General features: G+C 39.2%; 1 protein-coding gene across 3 annotated transcripts in view; it reads left to right on the forward strand.

Annotated features, from left to right (window-relative positions):
* The window catches only part of RAB3C (RAB3C, member RAS oncogene family), a 280,100-nt gene that overhangs the window by 114,869 nt on the left and 141,783 nt on the right, over positions 1–23,448 (forward strand). The gene's annotated exons all lie outside the window — the stretch shown is intronic.

The raw sequence follows: 23,448 nt of genomic DNA on the forward strand, positions 1-23,448 counted from the left end.
GATACCCAGTAGTAGAGTTAATAGAATGAGAAGTAGGATGGAAGGCTAGCATGAGGTCCATTGGGAAATCATTTTTGTCCTACCCCTGGGCAGTAGGAAGAGAAATGCCCCAGATATCCAAAGCACATCTGAGACATGGCTATTAAATTTTTAAAAGATTATCAAGTTTAAAGACTCTGTAACTTCCCCTGAGATACAGACCTAGTAACTATTGATCTTTTAAAGTCAATTAAAATATTGATTGAGAATATTTTGTATGATAAACACAGCAAATTCTATGTTTTTAAAGAACTAGTCTTTGGCTTAAACAATTCATGGTAAGGTGTCTAATAATAAGGTGGGAATCTAAATGGAGTCTCTTCATAAATGGTATTTATATGCTTGCTCTATAAACCAAATTATAGTCTATTTTGCAATTTTCTATAATATGCTGAGCACATTTGTGACTCATAAATCTTTTAGTATATGGCTATTCCTTATTATCTAACTTACATATATGTTTTATAATGGAATTTTAAGATCATGAAAATGGCACTAAAGCTGAAGGAGTAAATTGAGTTAAATTACTGTGTTCTTTCCTAGTACTATTTTTCCATGTCGGTTTGTAACCTTTTTCTTAAAAAATATTTACTTGTTTATTTGAAAGGCAAAGTGACAGAGAGGAAGGGAGAAGCAGAGAGAGAGAGTGAGATATTCTCCTTTTGTTTATTCACTCGCCGAAGGGCTGCAAAGGCTGTGGCTGGGTCAGACTGAAGCCAGAAGCCTTACAACTCAATCCAGGTTCCCATGTGAGTGACAAGGGACCAAGCACTTGGGACATCATCCACTGCCTTCTCAAGTGACAAGGAGCTGGTTGGAAAGCTGAGAAGCCCAGACTCGAACTGGCACTCTGATATGGGATGCCAGTGTTGCAGGCTACAGGTTAACCTATGGGCTACAACATTGGCCCCTTGGATTCTTTCCTGAACTGTGTTTATACTAAGATCATAGATCATCAGGCTTGTTTAAGATTGATCCCCTTTGTAATAAAACTGGGAAGAGATAACTTAGACAACACTTGGATCTTATGGTCTGGAATGGACATAGAAGCAGAAATATATTCAGTGACTTCATATAGTAAGGCACCATCTTCTGGTTTCTGGATTGACCTACCCATGCAGGGAATGTGGAATACTCACACTGTCCTCAGCTTAGCTTTTCCAGTGACAGATTCTGGAATAACAACACACGTGTGTGATATGTCTTGGTCGAAACCTTTGTTTCAGGAGATCTGCATGCAAATGAAAGTGGATTCACTGGGGAAAATCTGTTTTGATGATCTTGGCTTCAGTGGTGAAGTGTGGTATCTATTTCTGTTGTGCTGAACGACGTGAGGGTGAGACATGAGCAAGGGGGATGGGTGAGCTGTTGCAGCCTTCTCCTCTGGCTGTGCTGATTTCAAGGCTCTAGGGCTAGCTCCCTATTTTAGCTATTACATAGTCCCCATCATCTGTCAGCCTAGTGCCTTCTCTGGCAAGCCAGTGTATGGCTACCACAACTGATGGTGAGTAAGTCTGGCATGATCAAAATGATTGCTAAAGTGACTGGGGCACAAATGACCTGGATGAGGTAATTTTTCTATTTTAATAAAGTACATGTGATTTTTATATTGTTCAAAGTCACCCTGGGTGAGGTAATTTTTCCATTTTAACAAAGTACTTGTGATTTTATACTGCTCAAAGTCAATAGAGTTGCTTTTATAGTTTGGTTTAATATTTACATTCATTATGTATTTGGTTTTCATAGCTTTATCACATTTCATTTGTTACAGTTGAATTTATTCTTCCCACACCCACCCGGAAGCTGAATGGTCACAAAACCTTTTTTATTCTCCCCTTCTCTTCCCCAACCTACCCCACTCCACCCCTCCTTTTTAAACAGTTGCCTCTGAGTATGTCTTAATATGGTCACCACAGGTCCAGTAGGAGTTTCAGTTCATTCAGTCAGTAGTTTAAAAGTATTTACTAAAGACTTTCTATGTGCCAGGCACCCTTCAGTGATGGAACTGGTGACATAGTCAGTGGTGCATAGGACACTCTGGGTCCCTGCCCTCACTGAATTTGCCTTGCAAACACACACATATGCAAATTCAGTTTCTATAATGATAGTGAATGAGCTTGAGATGGGAGTTCAGAGGAGTTATCCTTGAAGAAGTTATAAGGTGAAATCCAATTTATGAGGGGGAACCAGCCTTGTGAGATTCCAGGAGAAGAGTTCACTAGGCATAGGAAGCAGTTAGAGCTGCCCTTGGGATCTAGATAAGGAGACGCTGTGATAAGGTTGTTCAGAGGAAGAAAGAATGTGCATGTGGCAGAAAGAAGGATAAAGGGGGAGGACAGATGATGGAAGTGGTGGGTAAAGAACATGGTCTGTGTCCTTGTAGAGCATGCTAAAGAGTTTGGATTGTACTTAAGTTCAATGGCAAGGTGCTGGAAGGCTTTTAGAAGCTTGTCTCTTGTGGGTAAACATATAGTGCAATTTGATCTGTATCAGTTCACAAATGGACTGAGATTTCTTCTTCCAAACAGAGAAGATCTTAACAATCAGAGAGTGTTGGAGACAAGCAGATGGGGCATTAGCTCGATGAATTTTGGTAAAGTTTGCAGGATATGGAAAGTCAAGGGAAAAAGTAAGGGAGATGGGAAGAGATGCTCCTCTCTCAGACTTGACACAGATGTGTGGGGAAATAGCCAAAACCCATTTACAGCCCATTGACGCACTAATTTAAAGATCTAGCTGGAAGGGGAAAATATAAGTGGTTACCAAACATAATATTCTGTCTGAGGACCTTGAATGGCTTTCAGAAGGAGCTGTGTTGGCAATAAGTGTCTTTTCCATGAGTGTGCCTAGTGTCCTATTTCTGGAAGCTTCTGCGAGGCAGGGAGCATTAATTATACTTTCTTCATCACACACTACTCCTAGAACCAGGAGGTGTCGTGAATATTAAGTGGCTATTTGTCTCAAAACACAGATTTTTTTTTTTTTTGGACATAATGACCTTCTGGTTAAGAGTTCATTTTTCTGCTCACCTATGATGTCACTGAAAAAATAAAATAGGTAAATTCCATTTTCACCATGATTTGATTTGTTTGGGCTTTTGTTGTTGTTGTTGTTCTTTAATCATAAATGACTCATTCCACTCTTCTCTCCACAAAATGTGATTGTGTTCTGAAGGCTCATGGACCCAAGCACAGTTTGGACTAGGAAATCACAGTCTAGACTTCAGCTAAAGCTATAAAACAATGCTTTTTTTTCAAGGTCAGAACAAACAAGAAGGAGTAAGCCTGCCACACAATTCCCATATAATAGACACATCTGTTATAGCTGCATGAAAATAGGTCCAAATGGTTGGATATTTAAATGTGCAGTACAGCAATAAGAGAATAAGGTTGTGTATATATATATACACACACACACACACACATATATATATGTATATATAAGTAGGGAAATGTTACATTGGCTCCTGGATTTTGTACCCTATGTGTAAATTTTATTATAGTAAACATGGAGGTGACATTGTCATTGTGCTCAAATGTCAGGACAAACAAGCCTGCACAGTCCCCTTATTGTCATCATGTGTTTTGGGAGATTCTCTTTGAGTTAACTTTTCTGAAATTGCTTTTTCATTTCTATTCATTTTTAACTACTTTTTCCAAAAATAAAGTACTTAAATGATGGCTATAATTAATTAAATCACTTGTATTACTGCAACCCTTTAGAAACTCAAAATACAATTTCTTAAAACCATCAATCTACTTGTACTAGAAATTTAATTATAATGTAACCTGTGAATACACATTTTTGGTTTCCAACTCTAAAAGATAAGGTATAATATATCTTGCTTAATACAAATCATCAAGTTTTTCTTCTCTTTATCCAAATGTATCAAAAGGCTTCAGTGTTCGGTTCACTGGTCTTCGATTAGTGGTACTGCAAAGTGGTAGAGCCAAGGCATTGGTAAGCGAATCAAAGCCCACTTCTCCTCAGCAAAAGTGACCCCAAATGGTCCAGCTTCAGGTACCCTGACAGTTCTCTGCTAGACAGTGCAGGATCTTATCTGTGTCTTTCTAACCCCAGTGTGCAGTCCTGTGACAAGTGATGGTACATGGGTTCTAGATTATACCCAGGGTAGAGCTCTTGAGGGAAAGCAGAGTCACAGACATCGGGGGGCTTTCTAAGTGAGCACAACACCCCAGACTCCCTCACAAATATGCTCCTTGAAGGAAGGACTTCATCTGTTCATCATTTTTATTCTAAGAGTCAGCATAGTGCACGGTGCTTGATAAGTGCCCAGGGAACACTTTGTCACTATATCTTACAGAATAATGGAATTACCTTAGAAGACAGAAACAGTGTCTTTACATATATTTCATGTACTTTGGTTTTCTGAAACTTCCAGGAAATATTAAAGTCCAAAGCATCCTGATTTTTCACATGCTTGAGTTCTGTGGTATAGGGGATAGAAAGAAGCAAAGAATGCATTATGTATGCCTGTGACATAAACACTAGGAATAGAGGACTTTAGAATCAGAGAATTAACATGGAGTTCCTATGAGAAATCCTGGAAAAAAAAGTCTCACCCAACTCTCTGAGCCTTAATCTGATATCTGTAAAATGGAGATGCTGTTCATTGTGCATCCCCTTGCCAAGCTGGTTTAAGATCAAGCGAGATGTTATCTGTGATTGTACTTTATGAACACTAAAGAGCTTCCTCCTTTGCAAAGCATTGTTATTTTCTTGTAAAGTTTTTATGCGGATAATGTATGCATATACCTGTATGTTTATATGTAATATTTAATGTATATGTAGAAAGTAGACACTGTGGTCTGTCCCAGTTGGTTAGAGAATCAGCTTGATGTGGTGAGACATTTCAAACCATGACACATTTCACAACCATGCCACCAAGGAAAGGTTAGGACACTTAGTTTAGTGAGCCTGTAATAAGAAAGGGCACGGTGACATGATAGTTAAGCTCTCCTCCGTGGATAGACTTTCAAACGGGTGCAAAGAGAGCTGTCACAGTAACCCGGCTTAAAGCTTTTAGTTCTTTTTCATCTCATTCCAAATTCAGTTATTCTTCAGGTCTTATTAATTCTACCTTTGAAATGCCTGGCAGGGATGAGCATTTGACCTAGCCGTTAATGTGCCCACATATTAGAGTGCCTGGGATTGAGTCCTGGCTGACCTGACTGCAGCTTCCTGCCAGTGCTCACCCTGGGAGGCAGCCGTGATGGCTCAAGTATTTCAGTCCCAGCTACCTATATGGGAGCACAGGATTGCATTCCTAGCTCCAAAGTCCACCCTTGCCCAGTGGCTGTTGCAGGCATTTGGGAGTGAGCTGGAGGATCGGGGTTCTGTGTTTTCTCCCTATCTATCTATCTATCTTCTAAATCTATCTCTCCTTCTCTTTCTCTTTACATCGCTCACCTTCTTACTCTCTATCTCCTTCCCTGTGTCTCTCTGTGACTCTGCCTTTCAAATAAGTAAATAAATAATAAATAAATAAATAAATGCATTTTGGAAAAGAAACAAACTTTTTAAAAAGAGATACATCTCACATTATAAAGATGAGTTTGCTTTCCAATTATACTTTAGCTTACTCATCATTTCTTCCTAAGATATTGCAATCACCTCTTCCTCTTCTTACCATGTTTTGGCTCCCAGATTCCTGCTTGCAAATCCATTCTCAAGGAACTTGTATTAGTTTCCTACAGATGTAACAAGTTACTTCATATTTAGTGGCCAGCAACCACACAAATAGCTGTCATACGGTTCTGCAGATCAGCCATGTAAAACAGGTCTGAAGGGCTGTGCTCCTCTGGAGGCCCCAGGGTAGAAGTCCCGCCTTGCCTCCCCTAGCATTTGGGGGCTTCTTTTGTTCCAGGTTCATGGCCTGCACCCATCTTCAAAGCCAGCTGCATCGCATCTTCAAATCTCTCTCTCTCACCTTTATGCTGTCACATCTTCTCTTGCTCTCATGTTTCCCTCTTTCCCTTAGAAGGACTTCTGTGCTGACATTTACCCACTCAGAAAATCCAGAGTAAGCTCCCCAGCATGAGATCGATAACTTAATCACAGCTGTGAAAGTGTGATTTGACTACAGAAGTTCAGACGCTCACAAGTTTGCAGATCGGCCACCTCAGAGAGGATGACTATCACACAACCAGAGCGAGCTCTTTACTTACGATGCAGATCTGGGGCGCAGCAAGTAAAGCCACCGCCTGTGAGAGTACCAGTTAGAGTCCTGGCTGCCCCACTTCTGATCCAGCTCCTTGCTAATGGCCTGGGAAAGCAGCGGAAGATGATTCGAATGCTTGGGCCCCTGCACTCCACATGGCAAACCTGGAATAAGCTCCTGACAACCTTGGCTAGCCCTGTCCATTGCAGCCATCTGGGGAGTGAACCACCAGGTGGAAGCTCACTCGCTCGCTCGCTCTCTCCCTCTCCCCCTCTCTGTAACACTGACTTTCAAATAAAATAAGTACATCTTTAAGAAAAGGTGCAGATCTGACCCTGCTGTTGTCCTGCACAGTACACTGATGACTTCTTAGGCCCCAGCAGCAGCTTCAAAACTTTCCTCACCTCAACCCACAATAATATATATATATATATACACACATGTATATTTTACATAAAGATCCAACTTACATATACTCAGACATATGCAGAAATCTTCACAAAAAGACTCTTATTCCTATGTGTGATATGCTCTGCTGTTTTCTGTGATAGTCTGTTAATTTTTAAATGCTGACCAGGACCCACTTCACTGACTTTCTGCCCTGCAGCAGGTTGCCTGCCACAGTCTAAACATCACTGCCATATAGGCTGTGTGTGTGTGCCTTCCGTGTGAACTACCTGTAATCCCAAATGGGTCATTTTCTCCTATGCCCCTTTGTACTTTAGGCCACCCCAGGTCCTGCAGAGCTTCACACCATCATCAGCTCACAGACTCGACTCTTAAGCATCATCTCCTTCAGGAAGCCTTCCTGGATATTTTTCAGGAAATCCAGCTGTTAGAAGACCACACATAGACCCCTGTGTCTTCCCAGCCTCCCATGGTATCTCTGTTATGGCACTTGCCAGATAGTGTCTCTTTCTCCCTCTCTGTCTCTGTCTCTCCCTCTCTCACTTTCAGATCTGCATATGCATACCATCTCTCCTTCCTCTTCCTTCTCCTTCTGCCTCCCTCTTCCCTTCCCATCTTTCCTCCCCTTCTCCTTTATTCTTTTCATTCTAAAGGAAAAGAACAGATATAGTGGGCTTCACATAAAAATTCACAAATGCAGAAGAATAAGCAGAGAATTAACCCACTTCTAAATGAACTATCCAGAGATAACTACTAATATTTACATACTTTCATATATTTATGATGCCTAGATACATATACATTATTAAAAATAATAAAATCACATCATAGAATTTTGTAACCTACTGGGAATAGAGTTGGCATTGGCCTGGATAGTGAACATAACTGGAAATTTTTGACAGAAAAATCCAGGGCAACCTACATACTGGTTTAATGAATACTCAGAATATATGGTAATTAAAGATGACTTCTCTGAAGAAGAGAAATATAAAGAACCTTTTTTAATAAAAGAAGAAAGGAATGATTCAGGAATTGCGGCAGATAAACTTAAGCTCTTCCTGATGAGTGGCATCAAATATTTTCTTTCCTAATCATATCTCTGAGGGAAAAGAAGGGGCTTTTTTTATAATTATTATTTTGTTATAATATTCTCTTGTGGTTTTTCAGGGTTTAAACCAGGATTTGCAGAAATTGCTTCTTCCCTTTAAGCCACTCATTCAGTCTCAGAATGAGGTCCTTGGGGCACCTACATCAGAATTTCGGGGAAGGCTACCAAATGCACATATCCCCACCCTTCCACTGTGCAACTGAATTACTCTTTAATATTGGAGACCAGGAATTTCCACTTTTAACACATTTTGATAGATAATAAAGTTTGGGAAAATCACTGCACTGACACTAGTAAACCCTTTAAAAATTAGTGCATTAGCAACTTTAGGGGGCCTACAGTGATTGTTGATGAAAATTCTCCATGACAATCAGTTACTTTAAAAGGGTTTCATCTTAATAAATCTCTTTAGAACTGAAAAAGACATTCAAAATATGTAATTTAACCATATCTTTGTGCAAATAAGGAAACTGAAAAGATAAAGAGAGTTCCTTTGAATCACCGGCTGAGTAACAGAGGAACTAAGCCTTTTACCTAGGTCTGGGGTCCCCTCATCTCTTCCAGAATGGAGCAGGTTTTATTCTATCTGCTGGATTGCCTATTTCAAGCTTCTGTTTCATCACAGTAAATGCCATTTTAATCCTCACTTATTTACTTTCTAATGACAAATCCTGAAATTAATGTTATAAAAACACATTTTAGTGTTTAAAGAGAAACATGCCTGACTTTAATGTAATTATGCAAACTGCAGAGCCATGAAATCGCCTTTGTTAAGGGCATACTGCTTAGAGTTTGCATGTAATTTGTGGTCCATAATGCTTAAGTTTGCCTGCTGGTGTACTCAGATAAGAGGAAGCTGCAAGACCTCCAAAAGAAAGGACTCTGATAGAATAAATTGCAAGAATAGCTCTATTTCCAGAAAGGAAAAGAATTCTGCTATTTTAGTGCAGTGAAAGTACTCTAAAGCCCTGTCTATAATTTTAAGTACAACATTCTTGAAAGCCCTGAGAACCTCGCGGTAAAGATGTATAGAAACAATGCTGTACAATGGCCTGTGTTGAGTGGACCAGGTGATGAGGTTCTTTTCTATTCCAGACGAACAGTCATGAAAAAAGCCACAAAAAAGTGGTGAGCAGGCAGAATGGCTTTTATCTGACTCATTTTGTTTTCTGTGTTTTCAAATGTCTAAAAGGGAGCTATTTCCCCTCTTTTTGATCATTATAGTTTTCGTTTACTCTCTGGTTGGCCATTTAGCTCCAGTTTGAATTAAGAGTGGTGATCCGGGGCCGGCGCTGTGGTGTGGTGGATTAAAGCCCTAGCCTGCAGCACCGACATCCCATATGGGCACCAGTTCGTGTCCTGGCTGCTTCTCTTCCAATCCAGCTCTCTGCTATGGCTTTGCAGTCATTTGGGGAGTGAACCAGAGGAATGGAAAACCTCTCTCTGACTCTACCTCTCTCTGTATCTCTGTCTTTCAAATAAAATAAAATAAAATAATTCTTTAAAAAAAAAAAAGAGTGGTGATCCCATTGCTAAATACCACGAAGACTGATTCTTGGGCAATGCTGTGCTCACCATTAATTAACCCCATAAGAAACATAAGTTACCAATCAGAATTTCCAACAAATGACTATAGAAATTTTACTTCATTTCATGTATGGTAAACTCAAAGCAAGTGATAGTGCCTAGTTGTATTCAGAACAAATTTTATTAAAGTAAAGGAGGTAATAATTTATTATTTAAAATATTCATTTATTTATTTGAGAGATAAAGATATATCTTTTGTTTTCTGGTTCACCCCCCAAATAGCTGCAATGGCTGAAGCCAGAAACTTGGAACTGCATCCAGTCTCTTACCCAAGTGGCGGAGGCCCAAGTTCTTGATCCATCTTCTGCTTCTATCGCAAGCACCTTAGCAAGGAGCTGGATCTGAAAAAGAGCAGCCAGGATTTGAACCAGTGCTCCCATATGGGATACCAGCATCACAGTGGGCAGCTTAACCCAATATGCCACCACTCCAGCCCCTGTGATTTGTTATTTTAACAATCACTGTCAATGGCCAATGTTGTGGCAAAGCAGGATAAGCCACCACTTGTGACACCAGTCTCCCATATAGGAGTGCTGTTTCAAGTCCAGGTTGTTGCACTTCCAATCCTGCTCCCTGATAATGTACCTGGGAAGGCAGTAGATCAGAGCCCAAGTACTTTGGCCCCTGACATTTATGTGGGAGACCCAGATGGAGTTCCCAGCTTCAGCCTGGCCCAGCCCTGACTGTTGCGGCCATTTGAGAAATGAACCAGCAGATGGAAGATTAATTTCACACGTGTGCTCTCTCTCTCCCTATCTCTGTTTTTCCCTGTCACCATTCCTTTCAAATAAATAAATCTTTAAAAACAAACATAAAGCCGGCGCCACGGCTCACTAGGCTAATCCTCCGCCTTGCGGCGCCGGCACACCGGCTTCTAGTCCCGGTCAGGGCGCCGGATTCTGTCCCAGTTGCCCCTCTTCCAGGCCAGCTCTCTGCTGTGGCCCGGGAGTGCAGTGGAGGATGGCCCAAGTGCTTGGGCCCTGCACCCCATGGGAGACCAGGATAAGTACCTGGTTCCTGCCATCGGATCAGCGCGGTGCGCCAGCCGCAGCATGCCGGCCACGGCAGCCATTGGAGGGTGAACCAACGGCAAAGGAAGACCTTTCTCTGTCTCTCTCTCTCACTGTCCACTCTGCCTGTCAAAAAAAAATAATAATAATAATAATAATAATCACTATGATCCTTGACCTTTTTCCTAGATCTTTGATAATGCTTCTCTAACCATATGGTACTTATGGAATCACATTGTACATTATTCCAAAGTAAGATAAGTATTTCTTCAGAGAATCTCTGCTCCCTAAGTACTTTTAGAATAAAAATGAGGGGCCAGTGTTGTGGCATAGCAGATAAGGTTGCTACCTATGGTACTAGAAACCCATGTGGGTACCAGTTAAAGACCTGCTTGCTACACTTTCCATCCAGAATAAACAACTAATAGAATAACTCTGCAACTCCAAGGTATTTCTGAAGTTCCTATATAACAAGTAGGCAAAGTCACCTTTCCCTCCAGGAGAGAAAGAGTCCAGCTGAAATGTGAACTAGGTTTTTCAGTCTGTAGATAGTCAATAGTTTTTGCAGTATTGCTGTTAGGTAGAATCACTGGAAATCTATAAAGAAATAGCTTCCTTTTAGGACTCTTAAAAATTGATTAACTTTGCATTATGGCATTCAGTTTTTTTATTTTTAAGAAAGGAGGTAAGAAGTACTTGAACTCAGAATCAGAGATAAAATAACCATGTGACTATCAATAGCTCAGTGACTATCGATAAGGTTAAAGACGAGTTCTCTGTTGGAAGAGAATGTCTCTTGGAACCGGGTTGATAAATTAGAACTAGACGATGCGCAACTTACCACTGGCAGGGCATCCTGAGCAAAAGGACTTGTTCCCAAGTACTGCTCTCCCCACTCCTCCCGGAACACTCTCCCTCTCCCTCCCTTCACTGCTCCCTCTGTTTCTCTCTCTTTGGGAAGGGGCTCTGTGATTCTTAACCTAATTTAACTTGTTTCTGGAAATGCAGCAAATTAAATTTTACATATTAATATGCTTATGTCTGAAATATCCATCTCTCTGTGACAGGGAGATTGGGTTGCATTGATCGTGTGTTGTGCAGTCCAACTCTTCTTTCTCTCACGTTGCTCATGGTAGATTTGGGGTTCATTTTAATCTAGCATATACTGGATATTACATCTTCAATGACTCTGATATAAAACGGCAATTATTATGACTCAGGATATTTCTCTTATGGTTTGGTGGATACTTGGGACAAATTTTTAAACACAAAACAATGCTACCAACCACCAGGTCATCTAAAAGTAAGTAAAAAGAGAGTTTGAGTATAGAAACCTTTTATTTATTTGTTTGTTTATTTAGTATTTAGGAGTAGCTTATGCTGGCCATCTTGAACTATAAGCTTTAATATCCCACTGCCAGGTCTACTAAGGGAGAACTTCTGAGAGTGTGGCACTGTGTTAAATTGCTCAATGTAATTTATAAATAACCAGTTGAAAGGTATAGGTCTCATAAATGTCCCTGAAAAAGAGGGATATGGAGTCTCTGCACTATTTGTCTCTCCGGGCGACTTCTATGCTGCATCAGAATTCCTTGCTTGCTTTCTAAAGGGAAGAACTTCTGCCCCACCTCATCATGTTCCCTGGCAGTTTGCAGTAGTCTTTGGGTACCAGGAATCATCCCTTAAAGAACGATGGACGTGTGCAGATCCAGGCTTATTCACACCCTTGCCCATCCTCCCATTTGTGAAATACCTGACCAGGTTGAGCGTGTAGTCGAGCAGAGGGAAGAACACACTGGGATCAGACCCTGACCTTATTAGCACAGCATGATCATCAGGCCTGGCATAATCCAGCCAGGGTGGTGCCCAGCTGGAGAAGTTTCTGTCTTTCCTGTAGGAAAAGGATCAGTGGATGCCAGTGCATCTGCTCTCTGACTGCTATCAAGTCATTCAAGCATTAGAGTCTGCTACATGGGAAGAAAAATACATTTGTCTGGCACACAAGCCCAACAGAACTTTTTGCATTGAAAGTAGGAATTTGGGATGTAGTCAGAATAACACACATTCAGGCTTCTCATGCCAGCAACCATGTTGTCAGTGAAATTTAAATATGGAAAAAAAATGCTTTCATGGGCTGCCAGATTGTTTGGCAAATGATTTGGATCTATTTGTAATGCAGGAATTTTTGTAGCATATTATTATGAAAAATAAAAAACTAAATCTTGCCTTATACATGGGTTTTATTTCCCCATCAGTAATGATTTTCTCAGTTCTAGCTAACCTTTCCTAAACTGAAAATATTAGTGTATGAATGCTTTTCATACTACACAAGCATATATCTGCCTGTCTGCTTTCTCTTGTAAACTTAGATCAATAAAGGTTCTCTCTCATTTGTGACATTTTTAAAAGATTTATTTATTTATTTATTTGAAAGTCAGAGTTACACACACACAGAGAGAGAGAGAGAGAGAGAGGTCTTCCATCCAATGGTTCACTCCCCAATTGGCCACAACAGCCAGAGCTGCACTGATCCAAAGCCAGGAGCCAGGAGCTTCCTCCCAGTCTCCCACGTGGGTGCAGGGGCCCAAGCACTTGGGCCATCTTCTACTGCTTTTCCAGGCCATTAGCAGAGAGCTGGATTGGAAGTAGAGCAGCTGGGTCTTGAACTGGCGTCCACATGGGATGCAGGCGCTTTAGGCCAGGGCGTTAACCCGCTGCACCACAATGCAAGCCTCCTCATTTGTCACTTTTTACTCTTATTTTCTGTTGCTCTGGAAAAATGTGATTAGTTCACTTATAACAACTCCTGAAAATTTGCTTTTTCTAACTTAGCAGAGAATTTAATCCCTAAATAGAACACAGATTAAATAAATTCGATAGATGTTATTCTGAATTTAGTTTGTTTCATTTCCATATGTATCTGGACTCTATTTTAGTTTTATGACCAGGTTTTTAATCCCTTTGTGGTTGGTGCCCACAATAACAATACAGAAGGGTCCTTGAGTGCCCACTGGGCTCACTCTCTCCTTACCCTTGTTCTTCTACCTCTGCTGTGGGGGGCACCCCCTCTACCAGGGAGAGTCCAGTCCTCAAGCCAGGAAGTCTGCCTTTCTAAATCCCCAGTCCTTACAGCCAATGAAAGGTCCCCATTTTCCTCCAGCAAAGTCAAGTCCTATCCTGAATGAAGATGTATAAAAAGAAAAGCTGCCACTTTACCAGGAAGACTTTTATATCCTCAAGGTTGGTAGGAAGTCGCTTTTCAGACTTCAAAGGCTTAGTGAAGCCTCCTGGAATTGTCTTCCATGAGCACATCTCTCAGCCCTTTAGTCTTTGTAGCTGTCCTCTGACCCCTGCCTCTGATTTCTCTTCCTACAATGATGGGGTTGAGCACCAGTCTCAGCCCTGAACTGGTATCTGATTACAATTAAACAGAAAAGAAAGAATTAATTCAATAGTCATTGAAGCCATCTCTAAATGATTTCAACATAACCAAAAAACGTAGCAAAAAGTCAGAATTTGTCATCTAATTAGCTTTGTGATCTTGAAGACTCATTTGCAGTTACCATTGATCTTAGGAGGCCAGGGTGACTTTCTGTCATGTAAAGTTTGATGCTGTATAATCTCTATGGAAATGTAGGGTCACAAAAGTCATACATGAAAGTGCTTCAGACTGTCCAAGGCCTCATTCTGAATGTTGCTGTTTCCAGAAAGCCAACAGAATGGCTTAATCTTGTCCAATGACTTCACAGTTTATGAGTCAGTACTGAACAACTCAGAATTCTCTTGATGTATAGATCCTCCATTGGAATGTGATATCATCTTACTATATGCTTTGAAATGATTTAAAATGAAAGCTTATTTTAAAATAAACAAATAGATGAATTAGACACCATCTAAAAGAGAAAGAAATATGTGTCATTATTAATAGTAGATTCATTGATCTTTTGTATCTACTGCTTTTGTATCTGTAGATCTCCCATTTCCAGCCATGGATTGAAAATATTTTTAAAAACCATGTGTCTGTACTGAACATGTATAGACTCCTTTCTTGGTTATTTTTCCCTAAACAGTACAACTGTTCACTATTCACATAACACCTGCAGTGTACTGGATATCACAATATAAGTAATCTAGACATGGTTTAAAGTATATGGAAAGATATGTGTAGATTAATGTAAATACAGTATTTTATGTAAGGGAGTTGAACATTCAAAGATTTTGGTATTGGTAGGGGATCCACATATACTAGGGGACAATTGTACTAATTCAGGTCAGGTCAAGAAGCCTTTCCCAAGCAGACCCACCGTACTGCTGGCTCTTCTCCCTGATATGCTGTGCTCTGCCCACAATCAGTCATGTTATCCTCTGGTTGCCCGTGTCTGCTGCACTGCCAGCTGTGTGCTCACTCTCTCCGCTCAACGGGATGTGTAATGAGATGCTACAGAGGCTTGTATTTCCCCTGTGTCTGGTCTCTACATTCCCGTTTCCCATTGTCTTTCTATTTGTTTTAGAGACTTCATTTATTGGACATAATACTTATTTTAAATAATTTTATTAACTCAAGTAGTTGAGAAAAGATAACCACATCTTAAAACATCCTTGGAATTCATTGGAACTTTTGTTTCATTGAGGATTGAAGCAATAATAAAAATAAGAACATGCAGGAGATCTTAAATAAATCATTAAGCATAATCAAGAAATAGTTATGATAGAGATTTAATTGTGTACTTCCTTGAATTTGTTCCCTTTTTTGGTAAGGGGACATGAAGATAGAACATGAGGACTTGTGGATTTTGACTGATCCCAAAGGATAAATATTTATTTTCTCTCCTTCCCTGGGGTGAGATAGGGAACAAACAATGTTCCAGTGAGCAATCTGGTTTCTTCTTAACAGATGCTTTGTATTTAGATCTGACAAGTTAGCTTCAATTCCTTACTCTCATTAATGCAACCAATAATAATAATGCTACCTATAGCATTTTATAATTTACAGAAAATTTTTCTTGCTTGTGGATTCCAATTCAACTGAGTATTAGGCATTGATTTCATTTTGGAAATCAGGAAACATATGTTCGGAGGTTAGGTGGTACCTCTAAAGCTGCTTGTGTTCTGAACAAAGCTCTTGTTCTTTCCTCCACACTTTGCTCCGACTTTAAGAAAAAAAAAAGGAGGTGATTTATTGAGCACCTAGTATGTGCAATGTCTTTATATATGTTATTTAGTTCTGATGACAACCTTAAGAAGGAAAATAATATTATCACTGTTTTAAGTGAAAACTCAGAGGTGTTTATTTGCCCATGGTAGTACAGCTGATACCAGGCCACACATTACATTTTCTCTCTTCCATTCCAGATTATGGAGTCTGCTCTAGAATAAACAAAAATTTGTTCTCAGTGCTCCACTCCTTCCCTTCCCCAGATCATGTAGTTTAAGAAAAAAAATGTGTATGTGATCATCCGCCCATTTTGAAATACCTAGTTAAATTTCAACTGCTAAAGGGTAGCCTCTGCAATACTTAAATATAAATATTGATTTGTTGCCTGCAAAGAAAAAGTGGTATAGAAATGATCTTTCTCCTCTTCCTGATACCAGTAAAGTCTGCTAACCAACTCCCTCCAGCCCATCCCTGGAGCCTGTAATAGCCTTATTTTTTCCGGATGCCAGCTGACATCAATCTGCTCCTTCTTGCATTCCTCCAGTGCTAATACCGTACACTTCACCCACAGGTTCTCAGATTGCTTTACATGTTATATGTTGCCAATTTATGACCAATAAAAATTCCTTAACTTACATATCTCAGCTCATAGACATTTATTTTGCGTTTTTCTCAGTCCCTCACATAATGCTAGGATTAGATTTTCAAAGTTTGGTTGATTTTTTTGGGGGGGGGGGGATAGGCAGAGTGGGCAGTGAGAGAGAGACAGAGAGAAAGGTCTTCCTTTTGCCATTGGTTCACCCTCCAATGGCCGCCGCGGCTGGTGCGCGGCAGCCAGCGCATCGTGCTGATCCGAAGGCAGGAGCCGGGTGCTTCTCCTGGTCTCCCATGCGGATGCAGGGCCCAAGCACTTGGGCCATCCTCCACTGCACTCCCTGGCCACAGCAGAGAGCTGGCCTGGAAGAGAAGCAACCGGGACAGAATCCGGCACCACCAGGACTAGAACCCGCTGTGCCAGCGCCGCAGGCGGAGTATTAGCCTATTGAGCCGCGGCACCGGCCAAGTTTGGTTGATTTTTAACAAGAAGTTAGCCATGATAGAAGGTTGGTTAAAATAAACTTCTGCCTTAGACCCAATTTTGAGCCCAAATCTAAATTTCACCTAGGCACTAAATTGATTTAACTAAGTTAAGAACTAATTTTACTCTTCATTAGGATGATTCAGAATAATAAAAGAAGAGCCATTTGATAGGCTTTTTATATTTTTAAAGATTTACATGAATTCTCATAAGCATGAAAATACAGAGCCAAAGGCATGAGTGTATAACAGGAGGGTGCCCATATGAAGAAGATACAAAAATCAGAAAACATAGAGGTGAGTTTGGAAACATGGCCAAATTCTGACACAAAAGTATCAGAAAGAAGAATAAAAACATATAATAAATGTAAATGTAGTGAAATTGGGAAAGAATGTTGGACCAAACAAAAAAGATTCTAAGGAAGTTAGACATTGTTCCCTGGCCAATAGGAAGAAATGGATGATTTTGAATTAGGGGTAAGAAGTGGTATGAATGGTGGTGGTGATAGCATGATCTCAAACTTCACCACATCAGGGCCCAGTCAACATCTTAAAGGAGAAAAAGTGGCCAGACAACTTTATAAAACAGCAACTTCTGCCAGCTATAGTCCTCAGTGGGCACACAACAGTACAGCCACCATTTTACCATCTCTTTGAATTATTTAAAACAAATAGAAATCTGGATTTCTGTGTAAAAATATCCAGTTTTCAGTGTTAGATTAATTTTAAACACTATGTTAATCAAACAAAACACTTCTGTGAGTCAGATACTAGCCTGTGACCTTAACCTACCTGAGTGACATGATCATTTTTCAGCATAAGTACCAAAATTAGAGCTGATCAGAAACAGAGGAACTGGATAGCTAACCTGATGATTAAGCAGATCAGTGACCTCACAGGACACAGAAACCCTTCTGTTCTAGAGGCAAAATTATGCAAGAGCCATTTACTTTATATTTGTTTCGGATTTCATTTTAAAACTAGTAAGTTTTGCAGTGTGTGATTAAGTTAACCTTTAGAACTTTTTCAAATATGTTTCAGTTCCTTAGAACTGACAGTGGTAATATTACAAGGTTCTATAAACCATGTCAGGAACTCTGGACTTTTTTATATACCTAGACCTGGGTTTGAATTTGATTGCATAGGTTCTAGAAGACTCTTGAGATGATCATTAACTAAGTGTTCATAAACTATAGGTATAGATAAACTATAGGTATATACCAGGGCATTCCTGAGCAAAGCAGCATGTGTGATCATCCTATGTACCTGATATATAATAGGAATTCCAAAATAAATAAAGTTAATAAGATAAACATAGTTTCAAGGACTACTGACTGAAATTGTTCTAGAATTGTTGAAAGATAATAATCCTCAAAACTGAAAAGCATCATGATCCCTCAGCAGTGCACATAAAAGGACTGACATCAATATAACCACATCATAGTACAACTAAAGCACGCCAAAGATGAAGAAACACTTGTAAAACCAGCTTCAGAAAGAAACATAATTACTAAAGTGGTAGAGCAATTAGATTGACAGCAGATTGTCAGTGATATTAATTGAAGTCTGATGACAATGGAATAATTACCATAAAGTGAATGCACGATATAAGTGGAATTGTATACCAAACCAAACATTATTCATGAATAAAGGTTAAATAAAAATGTATTCAGACATGCACATGAGAGTGCTTGTCCTTCTAGTCGACTTCACCAGTGGGATTTATAAAGTATGATCTTCAAAAACATGGAGACATAGTTTGAAATTCAAAAAGAAATTGTGACCAATGCAGCTGGGAAACATATGGATAAATATAAATATAAATATAAATAATAGTGTCTTTGTAAAAAAGAATAATGTCTAACTTAAGGGGTAAAAATTTAAGGTAGGATTAAATATGGTACATTGGAAAACATTATTATTTAAGGTGGGGAAGGATGACTGGAAGTTATTCTAAGTATTTCAATTTTGGAAAATGAAATTAAAGATATTAAATACAAAAAATGTAATATAATGAACAAACGACATTCTGAATACATGAAATTTTTTCCCTTTATATAAATAAAAATAAAGTTTTTAAAAAGTAAAAAAATGCATTTTTATTTTAACATTTTCACAATCACTTTATATATAACAAGTATAATTTCCTAACTAATAAAGAGAAGGATTAGATTGGAAAAAAAGAAAGCACTCATCCAATCAAACAGAAAGTAGGAAAAGAATAAAAAGAAACAGAAAAATGATACCAAATATCATAGAAAACAAGTAATACACATTAAAGCAAATATAGTGGTAATTGCATAAATATTAGTTGACCCATTTCACTGGTACAAAGGTTCTGATGCACTAAATCAAATGTACTATGAAAGGGAAACATGTATTTTAAGATACAATGTCAATTTAAAGCTGAAAAGTGCATAAAAATTAGTTTTATTTATAAATGGGATCGTCAAAGCTTAGAGAGCCCAATGAGATACCCAAATTCCTATACCTAAAATGTGCCATTAGTTCAACAGGAGTGCATGTACTGACTTCTAATGCTGCAAGCTATTAAATTATACCTGTCTTCTTTCCCACAAATGTGTTTCACTTTACCAGCTGTTTCTATGCATCTAATTTCCTTCCTGAAAATATTAGTTCTACATACTAAAGACATTTTCTTCTAGAAAGCTGTCATTGTTGGCTGGCGCCGCAGCTCACTAGGCTAATCCTCCGCCTGCGGCGCTAGCACTCCAGCTTCTAGTCCTGGTTGGGGCGCCGGTTCTGTCCAGGTTGCTCCTCTTCCAGGCCAGCTCTCTGCTGTGGCCAGGGAGTGCAGTGGAGGATGGCCCAAGTGCTTGGGCCCTGCACCCCATGGGAGACCAGGAGAAGCACCTGGCTCCTGGCTTTGATCGGCGCGGTGTGCTGGCTGCAGCGCGGGCCACAGCGGCCATTGGAGGGTGAACCAATGGTAAAGGAAGACCTTTCTCTCTGTCTCTCTCTCTCTCACTGTCCACTTTGCCTGTCAAAAAAAGAAAGAAAGAAAGAAAGAAAGAAAGAAAGAAAGAAAGAAAGCTGTCATTGTTGATGAGAATAAAAATACTGCAATCGAAAAACTTCTAAGTGGGGCAGGGATGTGGTACAGGAAGTTAAGCTTTTACTTGCAATGCCAATATCCTATATGGGCACTGCTTCAAGTCTCAGCTGCTCCACTTCCAATCCAGCTTCTTGCTAATGTGCCTGGGAAAGCAGTGGAAGATGACCCAAATAGTTGTGCCTCTGTCATCTATATGGGAGACTTAAATGGCTCCTAGCTTTGGCCTGGCCTGGCCCCGGCAGTTGCCTCCATTTGGGGAGTCAAACAGCACGTGGAAGATCTCTCTCTGTAACTGACTTTCATATAAGTAAAACATGGAAAAGAAGAGAGATTTAACCCACCCTTTTAATCTTCCTGGCCTTCTGATCTTGCTACTTCAATAACATGGATGGAAGATGAGCTGAGAGATGAAGGGAGGTGTATGACTGTTTAACTGAACTTGCAATTACAATTCTCTCTTCACTGGAATCTGTGTTGATGCCCATACCTTCTGTGTGACTGCCATCTGGATACCAATTCCTTTATGCAGCATCTTCAGGGAGCTCTAGAGGACTCTCCCACTGAGCGGTGTCCTGGCATGGAGATTGGCTCAGGTGCCTTCTTTGTTAACATTCCTTCAGCTCCCTCCTGCCCCTGTGTTATACCCTGTAGCTTCCCATACATCATCTGAGACACAGCCGTCTTGGGGGTGGGTTAATGGCCAAGGGCAGCTACCTGCTGTGGTATTTACTGACCTGTGAGAAACTCACATAGCTTAGCCATAGCAACCTGTGGGAATTAGAGCTTTCCCACTGCGACTCCCTCTCCAACACCTCACTATGCTATCTTTGTCCTGGTATCAAATACCAGTGCACAAACACAGATCAATAATTCCATTGGTTAAGCAGGTACTGGTAAACCAGTTAACTTCATGTTTGGCTTGTATGAAATTTACCACTCCTTTGTGAAGAGTTTGGTTTGAGTCTCAGTTATCAATTTTAGGGCACTAGTAAAAGTCTTACGCAAAAACTGTTTTCTTTTTTTTTTTAATCTTTTAAAACCTAACATAGTTGCTCTGATGCAACTGTGTTGTATTGTGTTTTGTAAACAAAGTAGTTCTCAACGTTGACTGAAAGCTCTAAGTTGCCTGCATGTAAGTATTTATGCCCCAGGTTTTGAAAAAAAAAAAAAAAAACTGGGCATAACCAAAATTCCACTGGGAAGAAATGTGTCAAAAAGATTAATTAGAAAGAAATAAAAAATGGTGTCTTCCCTGCCTTTGTGTTAAACATTCTTAGAAAACAAGGTCAAACAAAATGAATAAAGATGTTTGTACCCATTTGGTTATATATTTTATTAAGGTTTTAAACAGGGTCATCTGAGTGTTTAAATAGTGTTTACTGGAAAGTGTCTCCAACTCTCATGAGCAGAAATATACAAGTGGTGGATCTGTCAGAGTATTCTGACAATGGAGTCAAAGATCCCTGTAAAAAGCTACATATGCCTGGTCCTCTCTTCCAGGAAAGATGAATTGCCATGGTAACACTGCTGTGAAATAATAGGTCAAGTTTTATCCTTCTGCCTCAGGCTTATTTTATTAGGTTTTACTTAGAAGTAGATGCCATTGTAAAATGAAGGTTTTGGTGTTTCAAAGCGAAACATTGCAAGAAAAAGCTTGATCAATAAAATCCACTGGTGTGAAAATGGATAAAACAATAGGTAGGGAGAACATTTAAATTGATTGAATAGCTAGTTAGAATGTGGCTTCTTAATACTTTCTTTAGAAAATGTGAGCTCCTTTTGCAGATGTTTTTAGAACTCAGTGCGAGTAAATGAATTCAAACTGATTGTTTGCACAAGATCAGTAGGGGAAAGTAGGTTTGTAAATTTCATTTTAATGGAGGATTAGCTGCTCTAAGGAAAAAAAGTTCTTATTTTATTCCAAAAATAAATATGAGGCAAGAAAGCATAAAATATTTAAGCTTCCTATGTTGCCTACTATTTTTATGAAACTAAGTTCAATGCTGTATTATGCCTATTTATGGGAATGAAAAAATAAATATAACTTGGGGGAAAATAGCATCATTCAAAAGAACAGATGCTTAATCATCAGCATTTTGCTGTTTTTCTTGTTTGGGGAAGTTGCGACTTTAAATTTTTCTGTAACAGTATCCCAGTCATTTGGGGATGACATTTCCGACATGAAGCAATAAATAATTTTGTCATGTCAAACAATATTGCTCTGCCCTTCTGATAAAACATACACTAGGATGAATGGATAGCTTCTAAAGTAATACAATATATCAAATAACCTTTTTTTGAGCAACATTAATTTGCCACAAGTGGAATATGATAATGCATCTTAGCAGAACATCTTTTCTGCATTTGCCTAGTGAGACTCTGCTAGTCTTCTCTATAAGACTGTCTAATTTTCTTAATTTTTCTTTTGGAAAGCAATAAAGGAATGTGAGGGTCATTGTGAAGTTCACATTGCTTTCAGCCTGATCCTGAGGGTTGCAAACTGGAATCAGTGACTATCAGATTCCTAGTGTTGCCCAAATGAAGTGCCACACAGGGAAGTGTCTTAGCACAATAGAAATGCATTTTTGCACTTTTGAAGGCTAACTGCTTATTTAAGGTGGTATCAGCAGGGCCATATTCTCTCTGAAGGCTCTGGTGGAGAACCTGTTGTATTCTTCTTTCCTAGTGCCTCGTGGTTACTGGCAATCCCTGATGTTTCTCATCTTATTGTAGAGTCTCTGCCTCTGTCTTACATAGCCTTCTGCTTTGTGTGTTCTCTGTTTTCTCCTTTTAGAAAGACAACAGTCATTGGATTAGGGTCCATCTTAATCCAACATGAGCTTGTGTCAATCTTACTCCATCTGTAAATACTCTATTTCTTAAAAAGGTCATTTTCTAAGTTCTAGGATGAGGACTTCAACATACCTTTGTGAGATATACAGTATGACCCATAATAGTACCTGTGAGTTGGAAGACTTCACTGAGCAGGAAGTCTCCAGTACAATTTTAATTTTAAATTGCTAGTTTGTCTGACTTTTTAGAATCATTTTCTTTGTTTTTGCAACTTCAATCTTTTGTAGAAATGTAGAGAATAGGTGTTTTGATGAATGAAATGGCCTTAATTTATGAAATTTTTAAATAAGCAAAACATGCCTGAAATAACTCCAATAAATATATTACATTACCTACCATGGGCCCAAACCTGCAATGTCATTCCCTAAATATTTATTAAGTGAATGAATGAATGTCTCAGTGTTAATACTCATGGTAAACTATCCTGAGCAGAGTTTGATCTCCTTTTGATGATTCATAACAATTCATTTAGATAAAGATAGCAAATTACAGGTAAGAGATTTCTACTTGCTTAAAAGCCAGATTGTTCATTTAGAAACTCACTGGTCAAAATATCTTTTATGTCTTGGTTTATGGTGTTCCCAGCTCCATTTTTGTTGACGTATTCTTTAAGTTACTACATATTATTTCCTTTGCCTTAATTACATTGTTTGTGTTGATCTATTAGCACTGATGTCTTTTTGATTTTTCCGCTTATAAAATTATCTACTTTATCATGTACCAAGATTGTTTTTCAATCTATTTTTCTCTGTCTAGATGTTTGACAAATATATTGTGATTGTGGTGATATTATTTGAGTTATGTTCCTTTACTAATGATTCCCTCTATTCCCCTTTAACTCAACACAAAGAAGAGTAACTATCAAAACAAAAACAAAATGCAATATAATATGTGCCTTCCACATGGAAGCTATTTCCTCAATTTTAAAACTGTATATTATCTCTGCACGACCTT

The sequence above is a fragment of the Oryctolagus cuniculus genome, chromosome 14, assembly GCF_051225735.1.
Source record: "Oryctolagus cuniculus isolate XC-2025 breed Fujian yellow rabbit chromosome 14, ASM5122573v1, whole genome shotgun sequence".
NCBI lineage: Eukaryota > Metazoa > Chordata > Mammalia > Lagomorpha > Leporidae > Oryctolagus > Oryctolagus cuniculus.